The following is a 12536-nucleotide window of genomic DNA, read 5'->3' on the forward strand; positions in this document are numbered from 1 at the left end:
AGTAATACTTTCTAAGCATTTTCACTTCCCCTTTGCTTGAACATATGCAGTGGAAACAAAGTTAATGATCTTTCTTAATTTTCGTGTCAGATCGCTCAGGATGTTAATCATGAGGATATGCAAGAGAGGAAGAGTATATTCTACTTTGGGCACGTTTTTACTGTGGACAGTCCATGAAGAGATACAGAGGAAAAAAACCACAAACCCAAACAAGAAAAAAGCAGGATTTCAGTTTGGAGAAAGAGAGGTCCAATGCAGAGAGACAGGTTTGGGAATAATTAGCACAGAGACAATATTCAAAACATGCTTTCATAGGCAATTGCTCAAACTGGATGTGCAAGCTGAAAAAGGGTAGGAGCCTAGAGGAAAAAAAATGCACAATGCACAGTTTATGTGTTGGAAACAAGGTAGTGGCATCAACTGTGCCGTTTGCCTGGGATTTAATGTCTTTGGTTTCTCAGCAGAGCTAATTAGCCGAGCGAGCACCGTCAGAAGGGAGCTGCGCTCCCTTCAGCTGGTTCCAAGTCAGCACTGGTACATCATGCTCCACTGTGCATTATAGACACAAGGGAGACGTCTGAAGAAGTATCTGAGGGATTCCCGTAGGGAGTCTCTGGCTGAAAGCAAATGATAAAAAAGATGATGCTGTACCAAAGGAGAAAATGAAGGAACAATCTGGAAGGAAGGCACAGCACCTACATGGAACAAAATCACCGAATCCCTCCACAGGATTTTGAAAACAAGATTATGTTTAGCAGCTCTGATGGGTGGTACTTGTTAATTAGTGCCAGATACAAATATCTAACATCTGTGTATTCCAGTTCAGTGGAGAATATGAAGAGAAACAGGCTGAAACCGTGCTGTTCACTCTGAGGGTAAAACATGCAGCTGTCTCATTTGCTTAGTAGCTAGTCAATGCTGAAAAAGCTTTTGAGTGACCAAGACGAATATCCGTGGAGAAGCAAGGGTCTGCAGGAAAGCGCTGGGCTGGGTGGCCAGGAGGTCGGTGACATGGAGGCTTGTGACCTGAAAATTCTTTCTTAGAATTAAGTGACACTAAACCTGAAGAAGAAAAAAAAAAGGGATTGATAGGGTTCTATTGGCAGTCTCAGCCCCCTGTATTGGAGGGAACAAGGCAAACAAAAGCCACCAAAATCAGGAGTATGGAAGGCAAACTGGATGGTTCTCCCAGTTGATGAGGAAGAAGCACTTCAAGCAAGATATGTCTTTTCCAGTCTGATTAAGCACCCTTTGAGAGGAAAACTAAAGGATCAATGACACCAGTCCTGTAAATAAATAGGAGTAGACTTGGATACTGCTTTCTTAACTGCTGCTTTGCACCAGGAGGTGCTGGTTCATTATGGTCCCAGTAAGAAAGGCACTCAGACTCTGACAAGTACTGTGTAAAATGCTATTTATTAGCGTCAACATTACAAAGAAAGAGAGGGTAGTGTAGATAATCTTATGTCCTTTCAGATGCTGGTAACGCTGAATTGTGCAGCTTCAGACAAGCCTCCAGATCCCATCCACAGAGGAGTAACACCATCTTTTTTGTTAATTCAAGCTCTTACAGGATTTTTTAAAAAGAAAACAAGTCTATTCATCATTTCTACTGCCACATAGAAAGGATGTTCACATGGGAAGTTGTTGCCGCCATTTTAGATCAAGTCAAGGACATGCAGGTGGTATAATCGCAGGTACCGAGTGGGAGCTGCCTGCAGGCTCCTCTGTTACGATCAGCCACCTAAGACTACCCTGCAGCCAAGGGATCTGTGCCACACAGCACGGGCCAGAAGACCACGCTGTAGTGCAGCATGCCTGCTCGGGTTAACTGGATCGCTCACACCTCGATGTAGAGCGGTCTTCTGGTCATGAACACGGCGTCTGCTTGCCGCATCTGATTTCTCTAACTCAATAGCTAGGCTTAGCCTTTCTGTTGCCGTGTCTTTATATAATTCGGCAACTTGTATGAGCAAATCAGATAAAACGTAACCACAAAGTAATGCAATTGCTTGTTAAATAGAGCAGGTATTTGCCTAAGTCAAGCTTACAGTTCACTTGGCAGAATGATGTATTTGGCACGTGTGGAGGAAGAACTTTAACTGAACCATAAAGGTTAGAGAGGTTAAACCTCTAAAACATGGTTGCTAGCAGGTTTAGATGCTTCTCTCTGGAGACCCTTTAATAAAAAGCCTTGTATATTGGCCTACTCGTGCAGTGACAGCCATAAATATGCCAAGTGAAATGCAAGCTAATTAGAAAGCACTTATTCTAGTCCTCCAGAGTGTATTAAGATGGAGAGTTTCACTTTCAGGCTACAACTTACTCCTTTCATATTCAGTCCCTTTCTTTTCCTGTTGTATTGCTAAGATTTCCTTCTTCAGTCAGTGACAAGGCAGTACATCTAGCAGGCTTTTCAATGTATATTTCTTTCTATGGCTCTTCTGAGTAGAAGAAGTCATTGTCTGGGGGGAGTCACAAAAGTCCTTGAGCAAGTGTGGCAGCAGCTTCTTTGTCCACCCCATCCATTATCCCTTGCTCCCTTTCCCCTAAGCAAACATACACGTCTCTTTAAAACTCAGAACTGGTGGAATGGGGCTTGCTCCAACTGGGGTTATGAGATTTATGAGATTCAGAACTGGTATTAAATATCTGCTGGTACTATATACTGCTCCCAAGTGGGATAACATAGCACTGACTCCCCCATTGCTATGTTAAGACTACTCAGTAAATTTGCTTGGTGAATTTGTTGAAGAAAATAATCTAAAGAGACCAAGTACATTTATTTAATTACAAGCAAGTTACTTGAAGATAGGATGGTGAAATTGTTCAAAACTGAACAAAGTTAAATGAAATTACAATATATCTTGACATTCTTTGACATTTTTGAGATAAAAAATGAACTTCTCAAGTCCTTACAATAAAACCAGCCTCTCCTACAGCATTATCCTTGCCTGTGGTTCAGTTACTGGAGTGATACTTCACCTTTGGTTGTGACCACAACTTCAGTCTAAGATAGACTTGCTTGAGCTATTCCTTACGAGCGAAAATATTGGCTCCATTGAAGAATATTGGCTGGCATTTTGCTGCAGGTGCAGGTGGAAAACGGATTGTTTGTGCAACGATCCTATTTTTGTTTATCTATACTTATAACCAATGACCTCATCCTCTTGGCCTTGTTTGAACACCACCAGTTATGGAAGCAGAAAGTAGCCTAGAATCAAGCTGGACTGCTTGAGTCTTAAACTTTTTTCATATTTTCAAATTTGGGGAACTGGAGAGGGACTCTGATCTTTTAGCTACTGTTGATCTGGAATTTGGAGTTGTAGCTAGAGCTGTTGGAGAGAGGGTGTGGCCATCAAGAGAGGAGAGTAGCCTTTGAGCTGGACGGTCTTTGGACTGGGTTTTGGGTGAACGCTGGGATGGGCTACTTGGATGGATTTAAGTCCCAGACTGGCAGGGTATGATGGACTAAGGTGAAGAAGGAGGTTAAGTTTATTATTTCACTTTTACACATTGAAGGCCAAAGGCTGTGGCTGTACATAGAAGGAAAGAGTAAACTAAGTCTGGGCTGGCTTCGTTTCACTGGGTTTGTATACAGCACTGCCTCAGTTGGCTGGGGTTGGTATGCAAGGTAGGTTTTGATACCTGACGTTAGAAAACTCCTGGGCAGAATTGGTATACTTTACTGTTAAAATATAGGTTGTAGAGGGCTTTGGTAGGAAGTTTCCCTGCCCCAAAATGACCAGTAAGGTGATGGGGGAAGGGATACAGGCCCTGGGTGAGACACAGGGATGGTGTAATAGTCTCTGCATTGATCATGAGACCAGGCCAGGATTTTGGGACCAATGCCCAAATCTCCCACTCTCTTGCCAGGTTTCTGGGAGTGCTGCTGCTCTGGGGTCTAGCCTTAAGCAGGAAAGCAGGGGACAAATGAGGGAAAGCAAGATCTTGTACATGTCACTAGATTTTTGCTCCTTATTCCTGATATCCTCTATTATAGCGGATATTTGGCAATTACACAGCCAGGGATGGGCAGAGAGAAAGGTCTGTGGATCTGCTTTTTCTGACATGTAGTAGATTGGCCACAATTAGAGCTAGGTCAAGACCACAATCTGACAGACTTCTTAGGTTGCTGGCTGCCATATCTTGCTCACATTCCCAGGGCTAAACTAATTGCCAGATTTGGGGTTTATCTGAGGATTAAGTTTTTCCTTCGTGTCAGATTGGCAGAGGCTGAGCAGCTTTTGCGCTCCTGCAGGGCATGATGCAGGGTCCATCTGCCAGAAATTCTCCAGGGATGTTTCAGCTAATGGCAGTGCTGTGCATCTCTTCTGTTCTCTTTAAAGTGATGCCATGGTGTAATTTTTGAGGCTTTTTGCCTTTTGTACTAATGGTCTTGCAATTGTTACATGGTCTCAGAGACTGCTTTATGGTACGAGATATAGGTGGGGGTGCAAGTACTCTGAGGATCCATCTGAGCCTAATGTCGATGCTGTCACAGTGTGATCGCAGGGAGTTGAATTCAATGACCCAGAGGCTCCTTTCCAGTCCCAACTTCTGCCTCATCCCCTGCAAGCTCAGACAGCTCATGTGTCCCCTTTTCTGTCTCATTTTTCTGTTTCTCTGCTGCTCTTCAATTTTCTGTTCTTTAGACATATGTTTCTCTATCTGCTTATGAGACTACCTTACAGTCTAAACAGAACATTTCCAAAAAAAAGTGAATATGGTCAATGATACCATCCTTTGAAATGACACCATTCTGATAATTCTCACTCATATCTTTCAATTCCTGCATTAGCTCTGGAGCCAATATTTCCACAAACTGCTGCAGTTGGAGATGAATGCTTCATATAGCTTGGAAGTTGTGATTATATGTTTTCAGATGAAACACGGCATTGTTTCAAACATAAATCACTTGAAGGCAGCAGCCACTTAAATTGGGTCAGAACCAGTGAATCAATGCAAGCAGAGAGGATGTTAGTGAAAATAATGTGATTTTTATCTTCAAAATCTCATGAACCACTGCGCCTAGAAGACAAACTGCTCTACATCTTTGCAAGGCTGGACTGGATGAATAGCTTTCTCATGGCATGTAGCATTGATTTCTGTTCTTGGTGATCCTGAGTCATCAATAGTCAATGGCTTTTCAAATCAGGCTAACATGCAGGCCTTTTTCTGGACAGGACAGGATGTTTTCTGCATCTCAAGTGTCTTGAACCACTTACTGGATATCATCCAGCCCTGGTGAAATAAGGACTAGCCAACAGGAGTAAACAGAACTCTAAATAAAAAGGTTTTGTTCTCCTAGTGTGGGAGAGTAAGAAATGCAGACTTAGCTATATAAGAGGAATTGTCTGCATGAGGCTTTCTTTTCAAAGGCTTACATGAGGAGTGTAAAGCTCCTCTTAAACATGCACTTCTCAGGCAATGGCACTAATGGCACACTGTGCACACAGTCTTCAGTTTTAGTAGCAGCTGCTTGGGTAAAAAGGAGGTTCTGTTGCCTGATTTTCTAATCCTGTCTGCATTGTTTTTGGAAACATCCTTTCTGTGCAAAGCCCTGGGGAAGAAAGCAAATTCTTTTCCATTTTTGAGTGCCTGGGATTTGTGAACACTAGAAACAGGCTAAAGCCTTGATGCTATTCTTGACATTTCAGTCAGCTAAGCTAAAAGTCAAATACTGCTTAATCATGGAGAAAGAAAAGATTATGGCTAGTATTCCACTTCAGGCGCGTGAGACCCCATTGCTTCCTTGTTCCCTTGCCCCAGCCCATAGGCTGTATACATTCTGTGGGAGAAGATTTAGTACAACTCAAAGATTAAAGAGCAGTGCCTTTATGGTTAACAAACAGTTGATGAAAAAGAAAAATTTATTTCAAGATATGATAAGTAAGAAATGCCGCTATTATTTTCCCAGCCACCCTTCTTTTGCTTCTTTAGTACCCTCCTTTCTCTATCTTTTACTGCCTGTTTTAATGGTTTCTTTGTCTGCGATTTTCTCTCTTTTCTCCAAAGCGTTACTGACTCGTATTCTTTCCTTTCTACTCAAGGGTCTTTTTCTGGTTTCTCATGTGCCCCCCACCCCTGTAGTCCACCCCTTCATTTTGCACCTTGTCTTAGTCTGTTCTTCATTTTATTTCTCAACCCATTTATTGAGACTGCTGCCAACTTAAGACAGGGCTACTGGCAGAGGGCAGGACCTGGCTTTGCTCCATCGATGAGCTCTTCAAGGAATGAACAATTTGGGAAGTCAGTAGGCTTCAGTAATCTGCACTATGCCCTTGGAGACAGTGTTGAGGTTCATTAGTGTCTAATGCAATAAGCACAAACACAGAATGATAACGTGTCACTGGAGCAAAAGGGAAGAGTGGATTCTGATCTCAGAGCATCGACTGATGGAAGTCTTAAGTAATTCCATTCATATTCATGGAATCATACTGCCTGCGTCAGTGCTTGCAGAGATACCCACTGCCCCTTTCTTTCAGGAGATGATCCCTGCAAATACAGGACCTGATTCACAGCTATTTTTGCTGAAGTTTTGCACCAGCAGAACTTCACTGATCTCAGTGGAGATAGGCCAAGTTTACGGATAGAAATGAGACCAGGACTAGCGAACCTAGCCCATATATTTTCTCTGAGTGCTTTCCAAAGTCTTGTATTTTGAGACTCTCTGCATTTCTGTTCAAATTCAATTATTCATGTTCGACAGAACCCTCTCTGGCACTATTGTGCTTTAAAAACTGGAAACTCCTCCAAGGTATAGTACAGAAAAAATAAAACCTGCTATTGTCCTTGAAGGGAACACTGCAAGGCTGCTGGTTCTGTTCTTTCAAGCAGACTGATAGTTTTTTGTCCTATTGTGTCAGTTCATGGTTGCTGAATGTATTCTAAAACATCTCAATTACTTTCTATTTTACAGACATTTTTATTAGATCTATAATCTCATGCCTCATATCCTCAGAGTGTCCTCAGTGCTCTGCCATTGCTAAACAATTATCACGAGGATGTATTTTCTCCCTGATGGATTCTAAGCTTTTCTTCCAGAGGCTAGATTTTATTGCAGGTTTTATGTCAGGACAGCAGAGGCTCATTGTTTCTTCTTAATTGTTCCCACTAGAAGTTGAAAACATAAATACAGAAAGAAGAGCTGGAGTGATAATCCAGGCAAGAGAGAGCGCAGTTCTTGATGTCCAACATTCTCATAAAAATTCATGTTCCTGCTGACCTCCTCCTTGTTGATTCATGGCAGATAAACAGAACACCTATTTCTTTTTTCCTCTGTTATGATGCATCAGAGAGGCCAAGCTCATCTCTTACACAGCCTCTTTACTGCAGAATAACAGGCTACAGGACGGCAGATAGTTTTGCAAGCTTTCATATTTTGGCTGTTCTTTCTGCCCATGCCTATTACCTTATCTTCTTCATACACTGAAAAAGGTCACCCACCTTAGGTGGTCTTAACCTCCCAAAAGATCACAAATGAAAAAGCATGTTACTGCTGTCTCCAGAATAAGACACTTCAGACCTGTCTGTTGTGCTCTGCATTTTCCACAGCAAAACCCCACAAGAACATATTCCCAGCTCTCAAATAAAGGTGTCAAATTCATTAATTATCTTTCTAATTAATATTAAGTCTAACCTTCCACTCCAGCCTTCACTTTCTATTCTTCTTAAGACTGTATTTGAAAATGGGGATCCTGAAATATGGCAGGAAAAAATTTTCTTTCCTCCAGTCATTGCAGTGGCAGTGTCACAGATATATGAGACTTCTTAGGAGCATTGTACATGACATATTTCATTCATATAGCAGGCATTTTCAAACAGATATTTTAAGGAACACATGTATTAATGAATTAAATGGACAGCACGTGAAGGAACCAGGCTAGACTTCTCAGTTTCAGTATTTGGGAGATGTCCTATCAGATGGCTGCTATAAAGTAGCCAACTTGGCAAGACTATTGACTGCTGACATACTTTGGGATCAAAGGAGAAGATGGAGAACCTGGAAGACAACAGTTTGAGAAATTAAATGGCAAGACCATCACAACAGACTTTCTTAACATAATTCCAGTGGGTCCTTACTCAAGCATGTAAGAGAGTAGCGTTAGGTTTTTCACTAAAAGGCTAATCACTACAACGACTTTTCTCATTTTGGTGAAAAAATATTGGTTTTATGTCTGCAAAAGTCCCACAATTTGAGGCTATTGCTACCAAGTTTATTTTAGTTATCGATTCTGTCATTCTGAACGCCTTCTTCCCTGTGTATTTGACAAGCACTTGAAATACCACTACAAAACAAATGCACATGAATTCAAGCCAGCATCCTTTTGCACAAATGTATTATCTTCAGAAGCACCTACATTATTTTGGAGCCAAGGCAATTTTTAAAAATGGCACTCAGAGGAGTGAGAGAGTGGAGCGATATCCCTCCCCAGGGGAGCGCCACGGGCGGTAGCCTCTCTTGGGGTCACTCACATACTCTCCCATCCTAACGCAGTGCCTGTTGAGCTGATGTCTGCACGGTGCAATACCTTTCACAGGCAGGATGCAGGGTCCTTCTCACCCGCCAGAGAAACTGGCTTTTATCTACTTAGGGTGCATGGGAGAAGTTGGGCCAGCTCCTCCATTAACCCTCTGTCTCCCCAGTAAAACGCTGAGAGGCTTCATTGTTGCCAGGTAACAAATTTGAGAAGGAGATAAATATTCATGGTCAATAGTAAAATATTTCATGTTTCAAATTCACTGGGGTTTTTTTCAACCCCATTTCTTGCAAGGGTTGGCAACTGCCTACTTCCCAATTCTGGCAGCTGCCTGTGGGTAGGAAAACCCATGTCTTGGTAAGAAAGAAGCTCCCAGCCGTATGTTTGAAGTGCTCAAGCCTGATGAGAAGTGCTCTAGCCTTCAGCTCTAGATGACTACAGGTACGTTGTGGGTCTTCCAGTATTGCTTCTTTTAAAGAATAACACAGTTGCAGCTAGCTCCATTCACTGTATTTTGCATGTCTGCTCTGCCTTCTGTCTGGATCTACCCAGGGTTTAGGATAAGAACCGAACATTTGCAAAGGGCAAACTATGAGCACTGAGTGAGTTTCCAACCAAACAGCACTGTGCTTATACAACGTAGCTTGCTATGAGTTGTGCTTCTGTGTGGCAACTCAGTGCCTTTAAGTATCTGAAGTCTCTTCATTTCCTCCTTTATATTGAAGACCTGTTTTGATTTGTTGTCTCTTTCTTGTACAACCAATATTGTAAAAGTCCTTGGAGCTTGGTTCTGACGTGCATCTCTGACCACGTGCTGGCTCTGCGTGGTCCCGTCCCTGAGCTGGTTTTGCATGAACAGGCTCTGCTAATCCCGGAGCTGGGAGCCTTAGGTATCATCCAGCTTGCATCTGCAGCAGTGCCGCTCGGTTACCCCTTCTGCCACTCAATCAACGCAGTGGCTCCATGCTGCACCAGAGGGATGCTCGAGCTCAGGTCAGTCCGTGCCGGGGCTCTCACGCTCTGCTCCGTCCCGCAGAGCACCGCCTGTGCCTTCTTGCCACAGTAACGGACAGAGAAGCTTTTAGGTGGTTTTGTTGGGTTTCATTCTTTTTATTCTTTTAGTATTGTGTGAGAGGCAGAACCCAACCTTGTGATGACTGATAATTGTCTGCAGAAGGTGCAGATTATCATTTAGATTATGTGTATCTATTTTGTGGTCTGCTTCAGTAGACCACCTTGGGCAGGAATGGTAGGACAATATTTGCCATACAATGTGAGGGAAAAGGAGCCATGAAGTGAGAAGAGAGGATTGTATAGATCTATTCAGTAAATCAGGGCCCCGAGGGCACCACCAGCCCTGACTGTCCCTGACCCCTCCTCGGCGCTCCCCCCACCTTGCTCACAGCTCAGGACCCCATGTCAGCCCCCCAGGGCCATCAGCCCCTGCCCCAGCGATGCCACAGCAGGGCTGGTCTCCTGCTTCCCACAGCTCTGCCCTGCCTGTCCTATCCCCATCCCCAGGGAGGTGCCCGATGCCAGGGCTGGGCTATCCCGGTGCCCCCCGGCTGCCCCACTCCCAGGCCCGCAGGGTGCCCAGGCAGCAGCAGCTCTGCTCCTTCGCCTGGAGCTGTGGGAGCTGGGAGGCATGGTGCTAGGAAGAATTACTGGGTTAAAAGCTGAGAACGCCAGAGATGGGCTGTTCGGAAAAATGAAGACATTCATAAGAAACTAAGCATATGGCTACTAGGTCTGTATTACGTTTCATTTCACCTTCACGGAATTACCCCCTCTCCCTCTGAGACTGGCAGGGACTGGTTTAGTGTTACACAGGGGAGCTCACATCTACACAACAGCCAGAATATTCTCAGTTGCAATATGCCGACCTGCAACTTTGCAGATGAAATTGATTCTTTTTGCTGTCAGCCCCCTCCTTCTCTATTAAAATTCAATTTTATGGTGCAGCATTCCCTACGGACATGTTTTGTCATTTGTTTCCAAGACATGCTGGAAGCACGTACGTGCTTCTAGCAAATGCTGAAACCTAAGAGAAATAGCTTATAAATTAGCAGCAGCAGGCTATAGTATAATAAACTGCTTACTTTTTTGTTACCATATAATATGTGACCATTTGTACCAGTTTTAAAGCCCAGCTATATGCTCAACTATTAAATACCGCTCTGTGTGCCAAACCTTTTAGTTTCACTGCATTAAATTGTGAGTGAGCCTTTCTTCTTTTTTTTTTAGGACCGCTACAAGTGTCAGCAGTAAATGAAGCCCATGGTGACCAAGGTCCTGATCCTGCAAGTTCCCAAGTGTTGTCGCTTCCCATTACCATCAAGATGTGCAGTGAGAGCACTGTGAAATCTCTCAAGTGGTGGCACTTTTGAGAACAGGGGCTGAAAATCTTAAACTTTGCAGCAATTCAAGGGAAGTCTGTCTTGTCAAGCTGTAGGAATCATTGATGCTATTTTGACTGTGTTACCTCAGCATGTGAAGGGGGATAACACAGTCATTGCATTGAAAATGTATTAGCATCTAGAGACTTTTTTTTCAGAAAAGAATCATGAAAGAGGGTTAAATCATCTGCCTGTTCCTGGAACTATCTACATTCCTTGTATTTTGTGATGTTTCTGATCAGGCATGGTTTTTGATTTTCATCTGCAAGCTCAGAAAGGCAGACTTGGAATAGTGCATCTATAGATTTCCATCCTCTCCTAACCCAGATCTTTGCAGAGTGATTAGAGCTGCATAACAGGCCTGTCAGCTTTAATGTGACAGCTCAGTTCTCCTGCATTTATTCTAAAAATGGTGCCACTGCTTCATTTCCTACAGCTCCTAGACTTGATTATACTGGCTATACACCTCCTATACATTTCTATGTCTTTAGTGATTCCCAACCACACCATCTAAACATACAACTTTCTGAACCTCAGTTTTCTTTTTTAAAAGAATTAAAATTTCATCGTGCAGCATGATGTTTAACATTTTGTACTGAATATTAACGATGCATGTTTGAGTTTGCAGTTCAGACTGGCTGTTTTCAGCCAAGCCTCCTGAATGTTTGCTGTGTTTTACTTACTTTTTAATTATTATTTTAAAGCCTAGTTGTGAGGATTATTTCTTCATTTAGTAACTTCAGTATTCTGTCAGTTATGATATGAATCTCATAAAGGAAATCCAACCCTAAAACCTTGTTCATTTTTTCCCCAACTGTATCAATGAGTCAGTAAAAGAGATTGCTGCTTCCCACATGTCCTTGCTTAGTCAAGGGCAGATAACTGTTGCTGCTACCAGTCTTTCCCCTTCAAGCACAGCCTAGTTTAAATCAGCACCTATGCAAAGAGTACTTGCCTGTGTGTAATGATTATTAATTCATCATAAATTCAGCAAAAACCTAAATAAGATGGTAATTGATGCAACATTTTCCATCACAATTTCAAAAGCTTATCATGAGTAGTGTTGGCTTAAATTGTCTGTCCTTAATTCCAATAATATAATAAATCTAAAATACCTGCATAGCATGATTTAAATACTTCAAACAGCCAATTAATCATTTTCTACAAAAAAACCCATAGAGAAATAAAACATCTCCCATGAAAAGCAAATGGTCAGCCCTGAAGTGGTTAGGCGGTTGGACTAGATGATCATTGTAGGTCCCTTCCAACTGCCAACTGAACTATTCTATTCTATTCTATTCTATTTATTCTATTCTATTCTATTCTATTCTATTCTATTCTATTCTATTCTATTCTATTCTATTCTGTTCCGTTCCATTCCATTCTAAATATCAGAAGCTTTCTGGTTTTAATCTTTCATTTTCTTTCTTACTGCTTTTGATAAAAATTTCCTTGTTTTATATTTTGTTCCTGTTATTCCTTTTTTCTCCTCTTACACAAATGCAAACAACCTCTCATACTCAATGAATGGGCAGGTCCATCTCTGGCAATATGCTGTCCCTGGCAAGGGTCTCTACATACCCACTATTGTGACGGTAATGACTACAGTTCCTGAAGAGGATTATAACACAAAGTATTCTATGATCATCCTATTTAT

Source organism: Ciconia boyciana, chromosome 1 (assembly GCF_034638445.1).
Source record: "Ciconia boyciana chromosome 1, ASM3463844v1, whole genome shotgun sequence".
Lineage (NCBI taxonomy): Eukaryota > Metazoa > Chordata > Aves > Ciconiiformes > Ciconiidae > Ciconia > Ciconia boyciana.